Genomic DNA, 23,148 nt, shown 5'->3' with positions numbered 1-23,148 from the left:
GTCTTTGCGAGTCGTGGTTTTCTCTGGATAGATGCCCAGGAGTGGGATTGCTGGATCAAATGGTAGTTCTATGTTTAGTTTTCTGAGGAATCTCCATACTGCTTTCCACAGTGGTTGCACCAATTTACAATCCCACCAACAGTGTACTACTGTTCCTTTTTCTCCACACCCTCTCCAGCATTTATTGTTTGTATACTTTTGGATGATGGCCGTTCTGGCTGGTGTAAGGTGGTACTTCAGAGTGGTTTTGATTTGCATCTCTCTAATAATGAGTGATGTTGAACATCTTTTCATGTGTTTCTTGGCCATCTGTATGTCTTCTTTGGAAAACTGTCTGTTTAGATCTTCTGCCCATTTTCTGATAGGCTTGTTTGTTTTTTTGGTATGGAGCTGCAGAAGTTGTTTATAAATTTTGGAGATTAATCCCTTGTCAGTCGATTCACTTGCAAAGATTTTCTCCCATTCTGTGGGTTGTCTTTTTGTGTTGTTTAGGGTTTCCTTTGCTGTGCAGAAACTTTGAAGTTTGATTAGATCCCATTTGTTTATTTTTCCTTTTATTGTCAATACTCTGATAGGTGGGTCTGAGAAGATGTTGCTGTCGTTTATGTCAGAGAGTGTTTGGCCTATGTTTTCCTCTAGGAGTTTGATAGTGTCTGGTCTTGTATCTAGGTCTTTAATCCATTTGGAGTTTATTTTTTTGTATGGTGTTAGGGAGTGTTCTAATTTCATTCTTTTCCATGTGGCTGTCCAGTTTTCCCAGCACCACTTATTGAACAAGCTGTCCTTTCTCCATTGTATGTTCTTGCCTCCTTTGTCATAGATTAGTTGGCTGTAGGTGCGTGGGTTTAAGTCTGGGCTTTCTATCCTGTTCCACTGAGCTATATTTCTGTCTTTGTGCCAGTACCATGCAGTTCTGCAGTTCTGACGACTGTTGCTTTGTAATATAGTCTGAAGTCCAGGAGCCTGATTCCTCCAGCTCCATTTTTCTTTTTCAGGATGTCTTTGGCTCTTCTGGGTCTTTTGTGCTTCCAAATAAACTTTAAAATATTTTGTTCAAGTTCTGTGAAAAATGTCCTTGGTAATTTGATAGGGATTGCATTGAATCTGTAGATTGCCTTAGGTAGTATAGTCATTTTGATAATATTAACTCTTCCAATCCACGAGCATGGTATATCTTTCCATCTATTTGTGTCATCTTTGATTTCTTTCATCAGTGGCTTGTAGTTTTCAGAGTATAGGTCTTTTGTTTCTTTAGGTAGGTTTACTCCTAGGTATTTTATTCTTTTGGATGCGATGGTAAACGGGATTGCTTCCCTAATTTCCTTTTCTGCTTTTTCATTGTTAGTATATAGAAATGCTGTTGATTTCTGTGTATTGATTTTGTATCCTGCGACTTTGCCAAATTCTTGGATGAGCTCTAACAGTTTTCTGGTAGAGTCTTTAGGATTCTCTAGGTATAGTATCATATCATCTGCAAATAGCGATAGTTTTACCTCTTCCTTTCCAATTTGGATTCCTTTTATTTCTTTTACTTCTCTGATTGCTGTGGCTAGGACTTTCAGAACTATGTTGAAGAGCAGTGGCGAGAGCACACATCCTTGTCTTGTTACTGATCTCAGTGGGAATTCTTTCAGCTTTTCACCATTGAGAATGATGTTCACTGTGGGTTTGTCGTATATGGCCTTTATCATGTTGAGGCAGGTTCCCGTTATGCCCACTTTCTGAAGGGTTTTTATCGGAAATGGGGGTTATATTTTGTCAAAGGCTTTTTCTGCGTCTATTGAGAGGATCATATGGTTTTTATTCTTCAGTTTGTTAATGTGGTGTATCACACTGATGGATTTGCAGATATTGAAGAATCCTTGCATCCCTGGGATAAATCCCACTTGATCATGATGTATAATCCTTTTAATATATTGTTGGATGTGGTTTGCTAGTATTTTGTTGAGGATTTTTGCATCGATGTTCATCAGTGAAATTGGCCTATAGTTTTCTTTTTTTGTGGTATCTTTGTCTGGTTTTGGTACCAGGGTGATGGTGGCCTCATCAAATGAGTTTGGGAGTATCCCATCCTCTGCAATTCTTTGAAATAGTTTCAGAAGGAGAGGTGTCAGCTCTTCTCTAAATGTTTGATAGAATTCACCTGTGAAGCCGTCTGGTCCTGGACTTTTGTTTGTTGGAAGTTTTTTAATCACAGTTTCAATTTCAGTTCTTGTGAATGGTCCATTCATCTTTTCTATTTCATCTTGTTTTAGTCTTGGAAGATTGTACTTTTCCAAGAATTTGTCCATTTCTTCTAGGTTTTCCATTTTATTGGCATATAGTTGCATATAGTAGTCTCTTATGATCCTTTGTATTTCTGTGATGTACGTTGTTACTTCTCCTTTTTCATTTCTAATTTTATTGATTTGAGTCCTCTCTCTTTTTTGCTTGATAAGTCTGGCTAGGGGTTTATCAATTTTGTTGATCTTTTCAAAGAACCAGCTTTTCCTTTCATTGATCTTTTCTATGGTTTTCTTTGTTTCTATTTCATTGATTTCTGCTCAGATCTTTATGATTTCTTTCCTTCTACTAAGTTTAGGTCTTGTCTATTCTTCTTTCTCAAGCTGCTTTAGATGTAAAGTTAGCTTGTTTCTTTGAGCTTTTTCTTGTTTCCTGAGGTGGGCTTGTATTGCTATAAACTTTCCTCTTAGAACAGCTTTTGCTGCATCCCATAGGTTTTGGAGTGTCGTATCTCCATTGTCATTTGCTGCTAGGTATTTTTTAATTTCCTTTTTGATTTCTTCAGTGATCCATTAGTTGTTTAGTAGTACGTTGTTGAGTCTCCACATGTTTGTGCTTTTTGCAGTTTTTTTCTTGTTGTTGATTTCCAGTCATGTAGCGTTGTGGTCGGAAAAGATGCTTGATATGATTTCAATTTTCTTAAAGTTACTGAGGTTGGATTTGTAGCCCAGGATATGGTCAATCTTAGAGAATGTTCCATGTGCATTTGAGAAGAATGTGTATTCTGTTGCTTTTGGATGAAATGTCCTATAAATATCTATTAAGTCCATCTGGTTTAGTGCTTCATTCAGGGCCTGTGTTTCCTTATTGATTTTCTGTCTGGTTGGTCTGTCCATTGCTATAAGTGGGGTGTTAAAGTCCCCCACTATGATTGTGTTATTGTCAATTTCTCCTTTTAAGGTTGTTAGCAGTTGCCTTATATATTGTGGTGAATCTATGTTGGGTGCGTAGATATTTAAAATTGTTATATCATCTTCTTGGATTGATCCTTTGATCATTATGTAATGACCTTCTTTGTCCCTTAAAATATTCTTCATTTTAAAGTCTATTTTGTCTGATATGAGTATTGCTACTAATGCTTTCTTTTGATCCCTGTTTGCATGAAATATTTTCTTCCATCCTCTCATTTTCAATTTGTATCTGTCCCTAGAAGTGAAGTGGGTCTCTTGAAGAGTGCGTCTTTTGTATCCATTCAGCCAGTCTATGTCTTTTGGCTGGTGCATTTAGTCCATTCACATTTAAGGTAATTATTGATATGTATGTTCTTACTGCTATTTTATTAATTACTTTGGATTTGTTTTTGCTGCTCTTTTTTCTTTGCTTCTTCTCTTGTTCTTTTCTGCCTATAGAATTTCCTTTAGTATTTGTTGTAAGGATGGTTTAGTGTTGCTGAATTCTCTCAGCTTTTGCTTATCTGTGAAGATTTTGATTTTTCCTTCAAATCTGAATGAGAGCCTTGCTGGGTAGAGTAATGTTGGTTGGAGGTTTTTTCCTTTCATCACGTTAAGTATATCATGCCACTCCCTTCTGGCCTGCAGAGTTTCTGTTGAAAAATCTGCTGATAGCCTTATCGGGGTTCCCTTGTATGTTACTTGTTTCTTTTCTCTAGCTGCTTTCAAGATTTTCTCTTTGTCTTTAATTTTGGTCAGTCTGATTAGTATGTCTCTTGGTGTGTTCCTCCTTGGGTTTATTTTATATGGTACTCGTTGTGCTTCCTGGATTTGAGGGAGTGATTCCTTCCCCATGTTAGGGAAGTTTTCAGCTATTATCTCTTGGAATATTTTTTCTGTCTCCTTCTCTCTCTCTTCTCCTTCTGGCACCCCTATAATACGGATGTTGGTGCGTTTCACGTTGTCCCAGAGTTCTCTGAGACTCTCTTCATTTGTTTTCAATCTTTTTTTCTCTTTTCTGTTCTGCATCCATAATTTCCATTAATCTGTCCTCCACCTTGCTTATTCAGTCTCCTGCCTCCTGTATTCTGCTGTTGACTACTTCTAGTGAATTTTTTAATTCAGTTATTGTATTTTGCATCTCTTCTTGTTTAAGTTTTACATCTTGTATCTCTTTGGTCAGTGTTTCCTGTAAGTTATCCATCTTTGCCTCCAGTTTATTCCCAATGTCTTGCATCATCTTCAGCATCAACAGTCTAAAGTCTTTTTCCTGGAGGCTGAGAATCTCCTCATGGCTTAGCTGTTTTTCTGGGTTTTTCCTTTCTCCCTCATATAAGTTATAGTCCTCTCTCTTTTCATTTTTATAGGTTTTTGATGTGGTGACCTTCTTACAGATAATAGAGTTGTAGCCTCTCTTACTTCTGGTGTCTGCCCCCCTTGTGGCTGAAGTCAGTATGGGGGCTTGGTGTAGGCTTCCTGATGGGAGGGGCTGATGCCTGCCCACTGGTAGGAGGAGCTGATTCTAATCCCTCTGGTGGGTGGGGCTTAGTCTCTGGATGGGATTAGAGGCAGCTGTGTGCGTGAGGGGTCTTTAGGTAGCCTGTTTACTGAGGGGTGGAGCTGTGATCCCACCTGGATTGTTGTTTGCCCTGGGGCTTCTCAGCACTGACTGATGGATGGGGCCAGATTTTCCCAAAATGGCCACCTCCGGAGAAAGGCACTGCTGCTGAATATTCCCGAGAGCTTCGCTTTCAATGTACTTCCCTCACAACAAGCCACATTCACCCCTGTTTTCCCAGGATGTCCTCCAAGAACTGCAGTCAGGTTTGACCCAGATTCTCTTGGAGACTTTGCTTTGCCCTGGGACCCAGTGCATGTGAAAGTCTGTGTGCGCCTTTTAAGAATGGGGTCTCCATTTCCCCCAGTCCTGTGGAGCTGCTGCACACAAGCCCCACTGGCCTTCAATGCCAGATGATCCAGGGGCTCTTTCTCCCAGTGCCAGATCCCCACACGTGAGAGTTTGATGTGCAGCTCAGAACTCTCACTCCTGTAGGTGAGTCTCTGTGAACCAGTTAGTTTCCAGTCTGTGGAGCTTCCCACCCAGGAGGTATGGGGTTGTTTATATCGTGAAATCGCCCCCCTACCTCTTGATGTGGCCTCCTCTTTTTCTTCTGAGTAGGGTATCTTTTTTAAGGTTTCCGGTCCATTTTGGTGAAGAGTGCTCAGCTTTTAGTTGTGAATTTTGTTGTTTTTAGGAGAGAACTTGAGCTCCAGTCCTTCTATTCCGCCATCTTAATCCCATATCCCCCAACAATATAAATATAATTGTAAACACAGTGACAGTTAAACTTTATGGGAGTTCCCACTGTGGAGCAGCAAGTTAAGGATCTGGAATTGCCATGGCTGTGTCATAGGTTGCAGCTGTGACTCAGATTCATTCCTGGCCTGAGAACTTCCAAATGCTGAAAGTACAGCCAAAAAAAAAAAAAAAAAAAAAAGTTATGGAACTGCTTCCCAGGCATGACAATAAACATTTCATTTGTACTACATCTATTCTGCACATATTTGCCTCACTGTTTTATCACCATCTCCATTCTACAGATGAGAACACTGAGGAACACAGACACTATCTTTTTCGAGATTACTGTCATTAAGAGACAGAGAAAGGATCTAAATCTAGGGTTTTATGACACCAAATACCGCCCTTTCCACAGCTGCCAGACTGCCCTGCACCTGACAGACTCTCAGACTTTTTCCATGCCCTGACAAGGGCTTATGACTGGGTACCCTCTGCATGTGGGTCACTAATTTCTCAGTGGTTATGTGTGACCGATGGGTTAGGGCAGGCACTCTTGATCCCTGAGCAGAGTCCAGTGACAATTTCATCCCTGCTAACTGGGACTGGCAGTAAGACCCTATAATCCTTCTCAGTAAGGACAGTGTAGAACAATTTCCAACCTCACATAAAGCTAGGCCTACAGAGGGGTCTGCCCCTGCTGCCCACAGGCATTTACTTTCTGCTCTCATCCTCTTCCATCCTCTCTCTTCAATTAGTCAGATGGCAATGCAGCAACTCAATCAGTGTGTTCCAGGAGGTCAAACTTTGGGAAGACTCTAACAATGAATTAAATTTTCATTTTAGACCCTTAATAGCCCAATCAATAATTTAGGGAGCAAAGAAAACATTTTCTGGGAAAGCATTAGCTTAAAACTGAAAAGTAGCTGCTCATCCCTTGGAAATGACACAATTTCAACAAGGATGGGGTAGAGGGAGCAGAGGCTCACAGTCGGGGTTTTCTTTTTTTGTACACTCTTAACTCCTTTTCTCTCTCTCTCTCTCTTCCTCTCTCCATCCATCCCTCCCTCCCACTTTCCCTCTCTCTCCCTTTTCTCTCCATACTTGCTCCTTTTTTCCTCCTCTCTCTGTCTAGTCTTCTCTCTTTTTTGCCCCCACGCTACTGCTATTTAATGTTTTGTACTTTCTCATCTTTCTGAATATTGTACTTGCTGGTGCAATAACTAATTAATACTGTAACCAATCTGTAGCTATGAATTATTTTTTCTTAGGAACAAATCAAAACCATTACCCACTAAGGGTAATTCCATTTTGAAGTATTAGTTTAATTTCATTTTGAAGTATTAGTCACAGTTAAAATTAAAGATTCACCTTAAAGAAATGGCTACAATTCAAAATTTTTTTCCAATGTGCTTGGCTGACTAATGTTTAATTTAAAATGTAAAAAGAGACAAGGTTCTAAGAGTTTCAAAGCTGTTTTGAGAAAGTACATGGTGGTTAATACTATGTCCAACTTGCTAAAAATCTTTGAACTAATTTCCAATAAACTACTTCAAAATGAATTTTTTTCTCTCTAGTTGTTACTGATTACAGGTGCAGTAAAAAATCCATTTCATTTTGGAACGAGAAACACTTCAAAGAAAGCTGACAAAGACTGTTGCCTCAGAAGTCATTCATCTGGGCTGAATTTTAGGACAAAGTCACAGCCTAAGGATCCAAATGCCATGCACTTTTCCAGTCACTTCAATGATGATTCACCCAGGCAAAGCAAAATTACAACACAAATTAAACTTGTGAAAAAAAGCTAGAGTGGCCCCTGATAAGAACGTGTAGAACAGAGTTTCCGTTGTGGCCCAGTGGTTAACGAATCCGACTAGGAACCATGGGGTTTCGGGTTCGATCCCTGGCCTTGCTCAGTGGGTTAGGGATCTTGTGTTGCCATGAGCTGTGGTGTAGGTTGCAGACGCGGCTCAGATCCCCGCATTGCTGTGGCTCTGGTGTAGGCTGGTGCCTACAGCTCTGATTCGACCCCTAGCCTGGGAACCTCCATATGCCACAGGAGCAGCCCAAGAAATGGCAAAAAGACAAAAAAAAAAAAAAGAACGTGTAGAACAGAAGACTAGCCAATACCAAAGGATAGATAACTCGTCTTCTCTCATCCTAAAGAATACAGCAATTGGACAGATTAGTGGTGTCAGCTATAAGAGGACTTCCACATCCCATTCCTCACCCATGGAAGACACCTGCAAATCTCTCAGGAAATTAGAGTTGTCACAAGAGAAAATCCCTATTTGAAATCTTAGAACTAGGAGATCGTCGCAATCTTTTTCAGATTAAAAAAAAAAAAATTTTAAACTGAATTATGTGTTCAACTTTACATGTGAAAAGTAAGCAGAAACCCATTAACCTGATTTCTGCGTCAGTTCACTTGTATTGATACCCACTCTCTAGGTCTTCCCCACTATCCTTCTCTACCAGGTTGGTATTACCATGACAATAAGCCCCAGGCATATTCTGGTCCATCTAGAGCAGGCATTGCCCTAGGATACAGCCCTACTGATTCATGTCCACTTCTATCCGAATTTCCCAGTCGAGCCTCAGTTTGTTCCCTAGAGAGTGGATTTCCGAGGACTTTAGCTGCATATCTCCAGAATTCCCTTGCATTTCTTTACATCTTGCAAGCAGAGGCAGTGGCTTCCTTTATTCTGGACTACTTTCTAAGAACGTTTGTAGAATTAACAGTCTTAGGAGATGGAGATAGTAAAAGGCAGATTTATTTATTGTCTTATATAATAAAGATAATAATGTCTCTCTCCCCAGGGCAAAGTTCAGGCAGACTTACTGTCCATTATAAAAGTAAAAGATTAGGATTCCCTAAGCTCATCGGTTCTCCTATAACCAAACCACTGTGTAGTAGGCATTACCAACCCTCTTGACATTGCCCTATAAGATTTAAGCCTTAGGAGCCAATGCAATCACCTTATATGTTACACACTTCAAATTATCTGTAAGGTAGGTGAGTTGCAGCTACTCGGTAATCTTGATGATTGTTTTCTTCTTTCTATATACCTACACTTTCTAAATTTTCTACCAAAAAATATATATAAGTATTGTACATACGTATATACACACACGTGTGTGTGTATATATATATGCATTTACAGACATACTTATGTGTATATATAGCTATATATATATAATATATAACTTTTATGAGAAAAATCATTTTATTTTTTTTAAAAAATCTAAGGAATGGAATTATTTCAATGTTGTTTCTACTACTAAAAATACTTTAGGAATGTCTCCTGAGAACTACCCTCAGATAGAGTGGGCAAGGCACACAAAAACGCTTCCCCATACTTTGCTACTCTTCACTTTGACCTCCAATGGCCTTGCTCCCACTCATCCCCTCGTTTAATTCTCCACACCTGGTCTGATTCCAAACATTATCCCTTTTTTTCCAAAATCAAGTTGTTGCTTATGGACAAAGATTTGCAACTGCTGAAGAAGTTAAAGGAAGTTGATATAAACTCTAAGGACAATGCCTGATGTAGGTTCCAAAAATATCTTGACTATCTTTAGAATCTGCAGCTTAATCTCTAGAAACGCTTAATCTAAACATTAACCACACTTATCCCCATATATAAATTTCAAAAGCCCATCTCCCTGAATCAAGGTCATAGCATAGGCTTTCCTTTACTATCATTCATTGAAAAGTGATTGTTCTCCTGTCTGGCAACTCTATCATGCCGCCAGCTAGCAAGAGCCCGCCCCGCCCCCACATTCCCTCCCCATGACAGCCCGGAGTTTACTGGAAACATAATGAAGGAGCTATGCCCCCTACAGCAGCATTTGGACCCACATAATTTAGAGTCACTAAGATAACCAGCATGTGACCATTAAAAGAACACTGCACTCTTTACAGTTCTCAAGCATTCCAGACGTTCTCCTTTGTTCATTATACACAATCAGAAATTTGAATTAAGGTTTCCATTAAGCAAACACTGATTTCTTTTCCCTTGTTCACTGTGGAACAGAAGCCAAGAAGCCTCTTTAATTTCATTCCAAGTTTTGCATATAAGTTGCATGTTGAGAATGGGGTTTGGTAACATAACTCTTCTCCCCCAGTGTGTTTAGACTAATTGGTAGGAGAGAGTACAACTCAGTCAGAACTCCATCTTCTGCAAACCATTATAATTTTCCAATTTTATTCCCTTAGTATTCGTAGATACAAAATTTGCAGAAATTTTTAAGAATCAAAATATACTTTCTGTACACTGACTTTATAAATAATCCAACAGTATAATGAAAAGAACCTCACCTTGGAAATCAAGAAATCTGGATTCATGCCTCAGCTCTTCTCACTATCCAGAGAACCTAGGGAAAGCTATTTAACTTCTCTAGATTCAGGTTTTCTCGCTGGTTTAAAAAAAAAAAAAAATGTATAATACCAGTGCTACTATGTCATAAAATTATTATCAATATCCAATGAGATTATATATATATGAGGATGCTAATAATGTTTATTATTTAGAATTAACAGTCACATAATCAAATCTCATTGAAGGTAATCTTCAAAGATATACCTAATTTATAATGCGATGTTCCAGAAATGCTTCATTATACTACAGTCTAATGTCTCATTGAAACATTTAATCTATCAACAAAGAGCATAAGAGGAGGACAGTTTCTATTTAATCATGCAAGAATAATTGTAATAGGAAGGTTACACTTGAAACATCCGCTCCTGAGGCTGGGGAAAGGGGGGTGTATTATGCTTTAGCTTTCAAACTCATAGAAATGAATCCTTCCTACGGCATTTCACTCTTTTTTTTTTCCCCTGGGAAAGGGGTGGAGCAAGGGCTGCAGAAAGAGGGACAAATTGGAAAGGTCTCATTTCTTTTCAATTACTATAGCCAGACTCCAAGGACATCATTCACAATGGGTAGTACACAGAGACCCTCCCTCCAGAAAACACTTTAATTATGGGCTGCTGGCATGTGTCCAAGAGGGAGCCGGCTATCAGAGGCTGGGAGGCTGGAGCAGGGCTTTCAATCGGCCAGATTCAGAAAAGGGAATACCCAGGGGGCAACACAAAGTAATTACCATCATCAAGAGCAATTGCAACAATACTGGAGTTGGGCTCCAGGTTGTTCCCAAACAGGCAATTCCTTTTGTGCGACATTCACGTTGACCCCCTCATAAAGGAGCTCCAGAAGGAAAAAAGCAGGCTATAACCTTTTCCTTCTTAATCATCAACATTTAGCAGGGTAAATGTCATCTGCTGTTGGACTTTTTATTAACCATATAAAGTCCTGGCAAACAGTCTCTGCATTTAGAGACATGCTTTAAAAAACGATTTCCCTTACTTCCTTCTTGTTTTAAAACCTAACTATTTTATTTTTTGCATATGCCCTACCCGCCACCCCCCCCACCCCCACCCCCACCCCCGCCACCCAAACCCATCCCTATAGGGATTGCTGGAGGTGGCATGTCTGCAACCTCCTCATCAGAAGTTTCTTAAGGTAGAATTATTGGAAGCAAATTAGGTAACTACACTAGCGAGGAGAGTCAATTTAACTGTCATCGGGAAATTATAAAATAGCTTATCAGAGTTTGAATGTGAAGGAAAGACCCCGAGGATTGTCACTGAAGAAGCAGTAGGTTAAACTGCGTGGGGAAGATTTCCTTTAGCTCATTAGTACTTGAAGTCACAAGCATTTAAGGATCTAAGACCCGCCAAGGGAACAAGCCTGCCTTCGGTTCTCCTGCCGGAGAGTGATTAGCTGGAATTAACAAGCGCACCACTAGGGATTTCTTCCTGGATCAATCCAAACAACAGCTACCCTGACACAGAAATCTTAGGAAACAGTTAACCTGGCCATGCAACTCCTCATGCACACCACAGAGGAGGGTGTACGTCTGGCATTTTCTCTCTGCAGAGCAAAATGTCACCAGGAAATGATTGCGATAAAAACACATCCACCCTTGCACCTGTCACAGAGTCATGTCATGACGAGAAAAATTACCCGGTGGGCCTGGTTCCATGCATGTCTCCATTTTATTCCCGGGCCTGCCACTCACTTATTTGTAGTTCCATGAGCAAATTCCCCTAGGCAGGATTAACGGTTGGGGGAGGAGAGTGGAAAGCCAAGAGTCAACTATTAGCTTGGCAAGCATTTCATCAGTCTGATTCATTGTGTCTAAGCTGACAGTCATACAGTATAGGACAAGGACCACCTCCAAACTCCAACCTTAGGTGGTCCTCGTCTAAGCCTGGACAGAATCTCTGTAATATACATCAGACACACTCCTCAGTACATGGTATTCAAGTAAGAGCCCCCCCCCCCCATAAACCAGCTTCCTGAAAGGAAAGGATGGTCCTAATGAAATCAAACTTCAGGCTTTTGGTCTGCATTTTGCAGAGTCCTAGATCTGTCAATCAAACGTTGCTAGAAGGGTTCAGGTTTGCCATCAGAAAATCTGAGTTTGAATCCTAGCTCCATCACAAGCTATGATTCTGGATCAGTCAGTCACTCAAGCTCTGGAGCCTCATTCATAACCATGAAGATGTTCAGGAAGAGAACCTACCTCACGGGATTAGAACAGGCATCAGCTCAAGCATTGTTTTTCAAACACACTGGAAGATACAGAGCAGAGAGATTTGATTGAATGGATACTCCAACCAAAATCACACTGATGGCAGCTCATTAAACATTAACAATGATTAACTAATATCATGGAATGGGGAGTTCCCATTGTGGTTCGGTGGAAACGAGCCCGACTAGTATTCATGAGGACACAGGTTCAATCCCTGCCGCCATTCAGTGGCTTAAGGATCTGGCATTGCTGCGGCGTAGACTGGCAGCTGCAGCTCTGATTCGACCCCTAAGCTGTGAACCTGTGAATTTTATATGCCACACATGCGGCCCTAAAAAGCAAAAAAAAAAAAAAAGAAAAAGAAGAAGAAGCTTATGAACTGGTTTGACAGTAAAAGAGAATGATGAGAAATAAATCAGGGTCTCCTTTTTCCTCTGTGGATATGATACAAAGTGCTACCGCCATTTGTGTGCACCTTACACAGAGGAAAAAGCAGAAGACACTGTTGTCTCTGGGTTTGTGTGCTCATGCCCACTGCTGTAGAAACTGTGCCCCCGCTTGAATGAAGCGTCAGGGTGTTATCTCTGTGCTGAGTGAACCTCACTGCTCCAGAGATGCTGAACCTCCCTGCACCGTGAATACATATGATTTCTCCTTGCCAAGCACTGATAGAGATCAGTTTGACCTGAGGATGATTCCAATCAAAAAAGGCTTTGTCCTTTCCCTGGAGATTTTTCTTCCCTACAAGCTGATGACATTCAAGACAATGTAAATTACTGATTGCATGCTTTATTTCTTAATATTTTCACCACTTTTACTCATATGGATCTGGACAATGGGATAATTAATAATAATTTGAATTTCATGACTAAAAACCTTTCAGACACAATTATAAATATTACTTTTTCAACTCACTGGGCAAGGTAGGATAGTAAACTCTAAAGGTTAAAAATGAAAGCTGGGCTAGAATCTTTGCTTAGCTTCTTATTAACTGAATATCTTAGGGAAAGTTACCTAATCTCTCTGAGCCTCATTTTCTCCATCTGTAAAATTGGTATAAGAACAGTGTAGACTTCATAGGCTATTATAAGAACTTTGCACAGTATCTGCAATGCAATGAGCATTAAACAAAAAAGGATAACTACTATCTTCATTTTTACAAAGATAACTTAGAGAAATTAGGTAACCTGCTAGGATCACAGGCAGCAACAAAGGCCTAAATCCTTTCTTTTGATCTGAAAAACAGGACATTTTCCAGGATATCGCTATACTTTATACTTCCTACCCAACTTCCCGCTGGTTTTTTTCAAAAACACCACCTTGTGGATTCATTATTCTTACATCCACTACAATTAGTAAAGAGGAAAAGAAATTCTGCTCTGGACCCAAGAGGTTTGCAATCTGTGAACACAGTTGTTAGCTCTAACTAACAGCCACTCTTACCTGGGCACATCTCTGGCATCTCTTTTTCAACGGTGTCCTCTTACGAACATGTTCCCCCATGTCTGCAGTCAAAAATTGCCCAAATTTCTATTTTCATGTGACCTTGTTAATAGGATTTTTTTTTTTTTTGGCCTTTTGTCTTTTTAGGGCCACACCTGTGGCATATGGAGGTTCCCAGGCTAAGGGTCGAATCAGAGCTGTAGCCGCTGGCCTACACCAGAGCCACAGCAGCATCAGATCCAAGCCTCATCTTCGACCTACACGACAGCTCATGGCAATGCCACATCCCTAACCCACTGAGTGAGGCCAGGGATCGAACCTGCAACCTCATGGTTCCTAGTTGGATTCATTTTCACTGCACCATGGAACTCCCTGAATTCTTAACATTTACTCCCTGCTGGGTGAGGTAAGACTTCCTCACCTGAGGGGTACTGTCACTCCACATGGGATTCTTTATCCAAGTGCAAAACATAACCATGACCCATAGATTCATGAAAATACCTGAGGGAAAGAACCCTGGGGAAAAGACACAAATGCCAAACATGAAAAATGGAAGATGCTTATATCTTTATGCAGGAAAAAAAAAAATCCAATTACCCACAAAGCCCAAAAGATGGCAAATTCTGGGCAGCATTACAATTATTATTGAAATATTATTCTCCCTGTGTACACCACACCAGAATCCAGCCACAATTGGTGTGAGCCCTGAGAAAAGTAGGTGCCTTTATTAAATTGTAAACATGATTAGGTCACTGATTCTAATGTTTTACAAAAAATATAATTGAGGAAAATAAATTAATGATGAGGTGAATGTACATTCCCCTGGAAATGCAGCAATGATGCCCCCTCACACAGAACTGGAACAGTGATACAGACATAACCCCAGAGCCGTTCACATCCTTTGACATTCTGCTCTTTCGGCATCCTACAGGTCTTCCTGATGTTGTACCTGAGTAAGTTTTCACCCAGACAGCTCTCCTGGCTACGCAAGTCCCTCTTGTCGTCTCTTCCATTTTCTTTTTTTCATTCACAACAATCTGATTCATCTTTGTGCATGTATTACCTCCTCTCTAGCATTTATTTAGAGGAAAATGATTGACATAAGTAGAAATGTGAAATTCTATTTTCCTTCAAGATATCTCCCTTCTCACAATTCCTTCCAAAGAATGTTTTGAGTATTAAAAATATGTACAACGAGACAACCATATGTTAAAAGGTATTCATCCCTATCTTGGCATGGGTATGATCTCAGAGATTTATTTCAAGCTGAAAAAATTTTAGGTGTTAAAAAAAAAAACTGTGATGAAGCCAATTAGTAAACACCTATATCTAGTATTATTAATCTGCTTTTGATTTAATCAAAATAGAAATAAAATTGGATAACTCTACTCAAACTAAAGTAAAACATTTTATGGTTTAAGGGCTTACGGTTTTAATATTTTCAAAAGGTGATTTTCTACTCATATTTATAAGCACCCAGATGGACATTTGGCAAAATTAGATATTATATATGAACTATGCCTGTTTAAAAAGCAGAACAAGATGTCCCACTGGTTAAGGCTGAAAGTCAGAAGGAGATGACAAAAGGATAATGCTACTTACCAAACAGATAACACTTATTAACGATGGTTTATTCTTTGTCAGGTGCAGTACTAAGCACTGTAGAGTACACTGTGCCTTTAAAAGACACAATAGTACTATTTTTGTGTTCATTTTAAATACAAGAAACTGAGTCACAAAGAGGCTAAGACTGGCTAAAGGCGAGAGTCTTGCCTCAAGTAAATAGTAGAATGGGGACTGGCATGTCATTTACTATTTTTAAAAGCACATACTTTAAATTGAACTTATTCAATAATTTCATCCACGAACATTTATTAAGACCTCTGAAGTGCTGAGTGGAGCTCAAGATTCTGGTGATACAGGAGTAAGCAAGAAAGGCAAAACCACTGCCTGCCTCAAACATATTCTTTTGGGAGCAGAAGGAAAATCAATACACAAACGAATGAACAGGATTACTGCAGATGGTGATAAGTGCTAAAATGAAAAAGATGTTGAGCCAAGGAGTAGGAGAAAAGGACAGCTGACAATTCCCGTACGTGGTTCTTAAAGGCCTTACTGGGGAGGTGACAATAAAAGCAGGTCCAGAGCCATGAGAAGTCCTCTGACACAAGGGACCTGGAGACAGAGCCTTCTGGAAAGCCCTGCACAGGAGCCCTGTTGGAAGGTCAGAGAAAGAGAATGAATTGCAGGGCAGCTGGAGCATAGTAGAAGGGCAGTCACATCCTCTCAGAGACCTAATGTAGCAGCAGCTATCACTACTATCTAATTCCAGAACATTTTCATCACCCCAAAAAGAAAACCTGTACCCATTAGCAATCACTTCCCATTCCTAACATACCCGAACTTCTGGCAACCACTTATCTGTGTTCTGGTTGTATGGATTTACTTTTCTGGATATTTCATATCAATTGGATCATACATATATGGTCTTTTTTGTCTGATTTCTTTCACTTAGCCTACAGTTTTCATGACTCACCCATGCTATCCCATGTATCAAGAAGAAACAATTTGAACAGATTGATTACTCGTAGTGAAACTGAATTTGTAATTAAAAAAAAAAAAAACAGCAAATCAAAGTCCAGGACTGGACAGCTTCACAGAGGAATTTTATCAAACATATAAAGAAGAGCTAATATTTATCCTTCTCAAACTATTTCCAAAAAATGAAGAGGATAGAACATTCCCAAATTCATTCTATGAGGCCACCATTCCCTGATACCAAAACCAGACAAAGGCACTACAAAAAAAAAAAAAAAAATTACAGGCCAATATTTTTTATGAGTATAGGTGTAAAAATCCTCAACAAAATTTTAACAAACCAAATCCAACATAAAAGGATATAAAAAGGATCATACACCATAATCAGTTGGATTTATTCCAGGGAAGCAATAATGGTTCAATATTCACAAATCAATCACTGTGATACACCATATTAACAAAATAAAATAGAGCCTCCATCAGTCTAGGGCCTTGAGTGCCTCTGATGACCAGAACCCATAAACAGATTATATTAATCTGCTTGGGCTGCCACAACAAAATACCATAAATTGAGTTATTTAAACAGCAGTTATTTATTTCTCATTGTTCTGGAGGCTGGAAAAATCTAAGATCAAGACTTGCGCTGGAGGGGAAAAAAAAAAACTAAACAGGGAGTTCCCATCGTGGCTCAGTGGGTTAAGAACCTGACATAGTCTCTATGAGGATGTAGGTTTGATCCCTGGCCTTGCTCACTGGGTTAAGAGTCCAGCATTGCCACAAGTTGCAGCATAGGTTGCAGATGCCACTTGGATCCTATGTGACTGTGGCTATGGCATAAGCTGGCAGCTCCAATTCAACCCCTAGCCTGGGAACTTCCACATGCCACAGGAGCAGCCCTAAAAACGGGGAAAAAAATATTTCCACTGATTCACTTTCTGGTGAAAGTCCTCTTCCTGGCTTGCAATGGTCACTTTCTCAGTGTCCTCATGTGGGGAGAGAATAAGAGAGAAAGGAAGCAAACTCTCTGATGTCTTTTCTTTTAATACCACTAATCTCATTATTAGGGCCCCGTTCTTCTGACATTATCTAAAACTAATTACTACTCAAAAAAAAAGTCTCCATATCTAAATACCATCACTTTGGGGTTAGGGCTTCAATATATGAATTTCGGCAGGGGAACAAATTTCAGTCCATAGTATAGACTCACAAGAGATGTGCAACGTGCAAGAAAAATAAACATTCTTTTTGTCAATGCACAAGAAATGAATCCATCTTGACTGATATAATATTTTATTCTAAGTTCTTTGAAAAGCTATTAGGGAGGTTAATAAGCTGCATGATACAATTTAATTTACGTTTATAAATATATGTAAAAAGGAGTTCCATTGTGGCTCAGCAGAGAGGAATCTGACAAGTATCCATGAGAATGAAGGTTTGATCCCTGACCGCACTCAGTGGGTTAAGGACCAGTGTTGCTGTGAGCTGTGGTGTAGGTCACAAACATGGCTTGGATCCAGCATTGCCTTGGCTGTGGTGTAGGCTGGCAGCTACAGCTGCGATTGGACCCCTAGCCTGGGAACCTCCATATGCTGTGGGTATGGCCCTACCAAGACAAAAAATAATAATAACAAATAAATAAATAAACAAAAGTAAATGGATTGAGGAGGCAAAACATAGCCACAGAAAGAAAGAAAACTTCCAAAGGGTTACAAGGATCCAGACAAGAGTTAGTGGTGGTGCCTTGAGCTATAATAACAAAAATTACACAGAAATGTACAGAAATCATTATAACCTGCAATAGATAAATGTGGGGAGGGTGTAAAGGAGAGTCAGTCACTATCTCCACGTCCACAGTAGTACCGCCAGCCTGCAGAATTGTAGGGAGGATAAAGAAAGCTTACTCATAAAAGAATCTAGAACATCACACCCTCAGGGTTCAGTAAGGTCCGCGCCCATCCTCTCCTCCCCTTTACCTCCACCCTCATCACTGCCACTCTGTCCCAGGGCTGAAATCAACAATTATATTTTTTTCTTCAGATCACATCATTGTCTCATCATTGTGCGGGATCAGCGTAGGAAAGCCCAAACTTGGCTCACCACATTTTTTACCCAGGGCTGGCTCACGAACTTGATTTCTGTTTACCTCTCCTCAACAAGGAACTTTGTCTACCGCTCACAATAAATGATGCACAATTCACAGTGAGGCAGCTCTACAGGGGTGAAAAACCAAATAAGAGTGGCTCGCAGTGCTACTGATACAATTCTCTTACTTATAATTATTCTTGACAACCAGAAATTTGTGGAAAGAGATGTTCAGATTATGTTATTTCCAGTAGGCTTGTGGCCACTTGACTTTAGTGAAGGGAATTGGATGTTCCTTCTCTGTATAATAACCAAAGTTGTTTTTTTTTTTAACAGAACAATCGATTTTTCCTATAAACATTGTTCATTTCGAAATTCTATTTGCCTAATTGTCTACTGCAGCAACAAGCTGAAAACCATATCATCGTTTTAGCCATGAAATATCTAGTGATTTAGACCAGGCCCAGGGCAACAAGACTATAATTGTTGACTTTAGGCGTCAAACTCCAACTGGAAATGAGGGGGCAAGGGAAATATTCCTGTACAAAATATTTCTGGGCTCAATGCCTTGTTGATAAGAGCATATTATTTATGGAAGCTTTTTTTAAAAAACTGATGCTCAGAAACATAAAATAGATTTTAATCACTGCATGCGTTAAAAGAGAGAATTCTGGGAATTCCCATTGTGGCTCAGCGATAACAAACCCATCTAGTATCCATGAGGATGCAGGTTCGATCCCTGGCCTCATTCACTGGGTTAAGGATCTGGCATTACTGTGAGCCATGGTGTAGGTTGACAGCTGCAGCTCCAATTTGATCCCTAGCCTGGGAACTTCCATATGCAGCACCTGTGGCCCTAAAAAGAAAAAAGAAAAAATTGTTTTAAGAAGTAAAAGAGAGAATTCTTCTCAGCTTTGATAAGTCTAGGCAGCCTCAGCAGAGTAAAGGTAGCAGTGTTGAGTATCTGCACAGAGATGGGGAGAGGGCAGTCCCCAGTCTCCTCAAAACCATCTCTCTCACGCTCACACAATCATCTTGAAATCACTGAAACCTCTAAATGCCCAGATACCAACTTGAGAGAGAGAAGGGAAAGGAGTGAGTTTTTGAAGGGAGATAAACAGCCCTGGATAGGAATTAAACTGAATATTTATCAAAAGAGTCTGAGAAAATCTAAAACATTTAGAATTGTCTCTTGTTGCTAACAATGAAAAGGACATCTACAAGCAATGGAAGTGGAATTCATAGTTCATGTATGAGCATAAAGAAAGAGAAGTTTCTTTTGCACCACTGCATTATAGTACAATGTCTCCTCCCAAAGATGCCCATATACTTCTTTGAATCCCCAGAACATGTGAATATGCACCATGGCAAAGGGAAATTAAGGTTGCAGTTGGGATTAAGACTGATAATCAACTGGCTTTAAATAATGGAGATTTCCCTGGATTACCTGTTTGGGCCCCATGGATTCACAAAGGTCCTTGTAAGTGGAAGAGGTCACTGCAGTGAGGAAACTAAGGTTTTCATGGTTTAATTTGCCCAAGGACATACAGCTAGGCAGTGGCAAAGCCAGTACTTTTTGAATCAATGAGAGGTCTATCTGTCATAACTCTATTCCAGCTCTCAAATGGAACCTGGGAATTTCTTGTATTCTCTCGCCTTTGATTATGCCTTGTTTTAAGTCCTATACCCAAAAGCTGTGTGCAATTTTCCAAGCTGGTGCCCCTGCTGCGTTTCACAAAATATGCAGTAGAGATTCTTATTTCCAGATAAACTTCAAGAGAAGAGTGGTCTGCCTAGATTAAATGAAGCAGAGAGGAAGGTGAAAACAGTGTCTGCAGAGGTTACTGCCTACACCTGGGGAAACAAAGGAGAGCACAGGGTGTTCTGTTCCCTTGGAGGATTCAGATCCTTCTCTGCTCAAGCAAACCCAGATATTCTTTTCCTAAGATATCCAAGCTGATTATGAAAACAATGCATGGCAACATCTGTGGTTTGCACATTGTTGAACTAAAAAGGCTCTAATGTGTTGGAGCAGAGGCCAAGCAACCAGTATCCATGGCAACTCCGTGTTTAGTTTCCACTGACAGTTGTGGAGCGTATTCGATCAGATTCTTGTATTTGTCTAAATGGCACCCAATAAATATTTCTCATGGCCAACATTTTTGTCTTGGCTGGGTAACAAAGGAAAAAGAGACCTGAATGGGGGAGGAGGACAAGGGAAGAATTCGCCACAAAAGGACGAACTTCAGGAAAGCTAAAAATAATGTTTCACTCATCAAGTGAAAAAGAATTGAGAAAATTATAATATGTGTGCATACAGGAATTAGTGTGGAGGGGGAAAAAAAAACAATCAAAATACCTGGCCCTAGTGTTATCATTTAAAAAGGGATTTTCAAAAAGTCATGAAATTTGGTTGTTTACAAACTGTCAACTAGTGTTTATTGAGTGTCCAGGCATTACCATAGGCATTTTATAAGCATTACCTCTAATCCTTATCGGAAAAAGAAAAGTAAAAATACTGCAAGTTATTATCTCCATTTTACAAGAAAACTGCAGTGTAGAAAAGTTAAACAACTTAACCACTACTGTAGATTTTGATTCTAAAAGACATGAACTCAGGTCTGTGTGATTTGATTCAAAAGTCCCTGCCTGGAGTTCCTGTCATGGCTCAGTGGTTAACGAATCTGACTAGGAACCAAGAGGTTGCAGGTTCGATCCCTGGCCTTGTTCAGTGGGTTAAGGATCCGGCGTTGCCGTGAGCTGTGGTGTAGGTCACAGATGCGGCTCAGATCCTGCATTGCTGTGGCTCTGGCATAGGCCGGCAGCTACAGCTCCGATTCGACCCCTAGCCTGGGAACCTCCATATGCCACAAGGGTGGCCCTAGAAAAGGCAAAAAGACCAAAAAAAAAAAAAAAAAAAAAAAAAAGTTCCTGCCTTTCCCAGTGTTTCACATTCTGAAGGAATCAAAGAATATTAATTTTTAAAAATTCCATCCTATTTGAATGAATGCTTCAATAATAAGATACTATTCTGGCAAATAACAAATTTCAAATTCATGTCTGGAAATACTTTATTACTGCAATAAAAAGTCTTGTCAAAACTTAAACAGCTCCATGTTTCACTGGAAAATAATTAAATGTGTGAATACTCCTCATGTGAGTGTGATTTGCATGTGTTCATTCTAGGTCAACAAGCGGTAGAGATGAGGAAAGTAAGATCCAGCCTGTAAGGTGCCAGAAATATGAGAATGCGTCTCAGATGAAGACCTGAGCAGAAAATTGGAGAAAAGAAGTGGCCTCTCCCCATGTATCTAAAACCAAATTTCCCCTCACCTTCTGGAACTTACTGGCATTCCTAAATTGAATTACTGATTTGCCTCTTACCACCTAAACCATCTCATATGCCTGTAACTCTCAGTATGATAACAAGTCTAATTCCAGAAGAGTTAAGATGAAACGAAAGCCTGAATACCATCTCTGCAATATCACTTGGTTAAGCAAGTAGGATAAGACCACAAACAGTTTCACTGAGATATGATTAACAGAATAAAGTGCCTGTGTTTAAAGTGTACAATCTGTTAAGTTTAGACTTAAACATACATCTGTGAAACGAGCACCACAGTAAGATAATGAAGATATCTGTCTCCCCTAAAAGTTTCCTCATGCCCCTTTGAAATAACTTCCTCCAATCTTCCCCTGCCCACACAGGGCCACACCCAGGCACCACCGAGCCCCTTTCTATTACCAAAAATGAGTTTGCACTTCCGAGAATTGAAGGTGCACTTCTAAATTCTCCTGGCACTGAGTTGAACCATAGGAACCAAATAAAAAGTTCCCAGAGCTACCTCCTGAACAAGAGCCCTGAGCCCAAGATTTAAAATTCAATTTGAACCTGTACTCTCATCATTTCCTCTCTACCTTGGCCATGTGTGATGTCTAGTGACACAGTTTCAGACAAGCTACCCAGGCCTGGTCGTCATCATGGAGTCACTTCTCATCCTGCTCTCTCAGATCTGATGCCCTCCTCCACATCTGCCCAAGAGATAGGCTGTCATCATGCCTACTGCCCATCATGTGTGCAGAGAGTGGGGCTGAGCACTCATAGACAGCAGAGTTTTGAGAAGACCCATCCAGATACTCCTGGGAAATATCTGGAGGGAAAGATTGGAGGGAGGTTTCGTGGTGGCACTGATCTCTATAGACTCTAGAAAGCACAGGATCTAATTTTCCTCATGTGCGATTCACACAGAAACTTTACACTTACTGTGCCTGATCCATCTCAACTAAGGGAGTTAGCCGGGACACCTTTCCTTACTGATATGTATTTGCAACAAAGACTTAAGGGGCTCCAGTTGGTAACTGACTGGAATTTGGCAGGTTTTGTTTCATTTTTGCCTTAAAGAGTCAATTATCTTTTTTAGTTTTATAACTTTAAAATTAAAAATGTTTATCGTGGTAAAACATACATAATGCAATTTACTATTTTAACCCCTTCAAGTGTATAATTTGGTACCATTAAGTATATTCACCATGTTGTACAGCTATCGTCACTATCCATTTTCAGAACTTTTTTTAAAAAATAGATTTGTATTTTAGAGCAGCTTTAGGTTCACAGCAAAATTGAGCAAAGGATACAGAGTCTCCCTATACACTTCCTGCCTCCATACACGTACAGCCGCCTCCGTTACAAACCATCTCCCATCAGTGGTACAAGTGCTACAATTAACAAACCCACATTCACACATCACCATCACCCAAAGTCCACGGTTTACCACAGGGTTCACTCTTGGTGTTTGGACAAACGTATAATGACATGTATCTACCTTTATAGCATCTTACAGAATAATTTCATTGCCCTAAAATCAATTCTTTTTAAAAGATTTTTCAATGATTAAAAAATAGTTTACATTTACCCACATATTTGCCATTTCTGGAACTCTTCTTTCCTTTCTGTGGGTCCAAATTTCAACTTGTTTTCTTTTTTTCTTTGTTCTGAAGAACTTCCTTCAACATTTC

General features: G+C 39.9%; 1 protein-coding gene across 16 annotated transcripts in view; it reads right to left on the bottom strand.

Moving 5' to 3' along the window:
- LOC106504595 (uncharacterized) overlaps window positions 1-23,148 on the bottom strand; it is a 666,799-nt gene that overhangs the window by 573,125 nt on the left and 70,526 nt on the right. Inside the window, exons 4-5 of one of the 16 annotated variants that reach the window (XR_014812205.1) lie at window positions 13,934-14,028; window positions 12,061-12,109 (exon numbers count right to left, since the gene is read on the bottom strand). The exons of 14 other annotated variants lie outside the window; for them this stretch is intronic. The gene's annotated coding sequence lies outside the window, so the exon portion shown is untranslated. Of the gene's footprint in view, window positions 1-12,060; window positions 12,110-13,933; window positions 14,029-23,148 lie in introns of those variants that run through there. One more of the 16 variants, XR_014812201.1, reaches the window with a different exon arrangement.

This window comes from Sus scrofa, chromosome 8 (genome assembly GCF_054392235.1).
Source record: "Sus scrofa isolate SSC_HxYL_T2T_F1_AM1 chromosome 8, Sscrofa_HxYL_maternal_Yorkshire_Landrace_v2.0, whole genome shotgun sequence".
Taxonomy (NCBI): Eukaryota; Metazoa; Chordata; class Mammalia; order Artiodactyla; family Suidae; genus Sus; species Sus scrofa.
The sequence above is the reverse complement of the archived record's forward strand: the minus strand, read 5'-3'. Positions and strand labels throughout refer to the sequence as shown.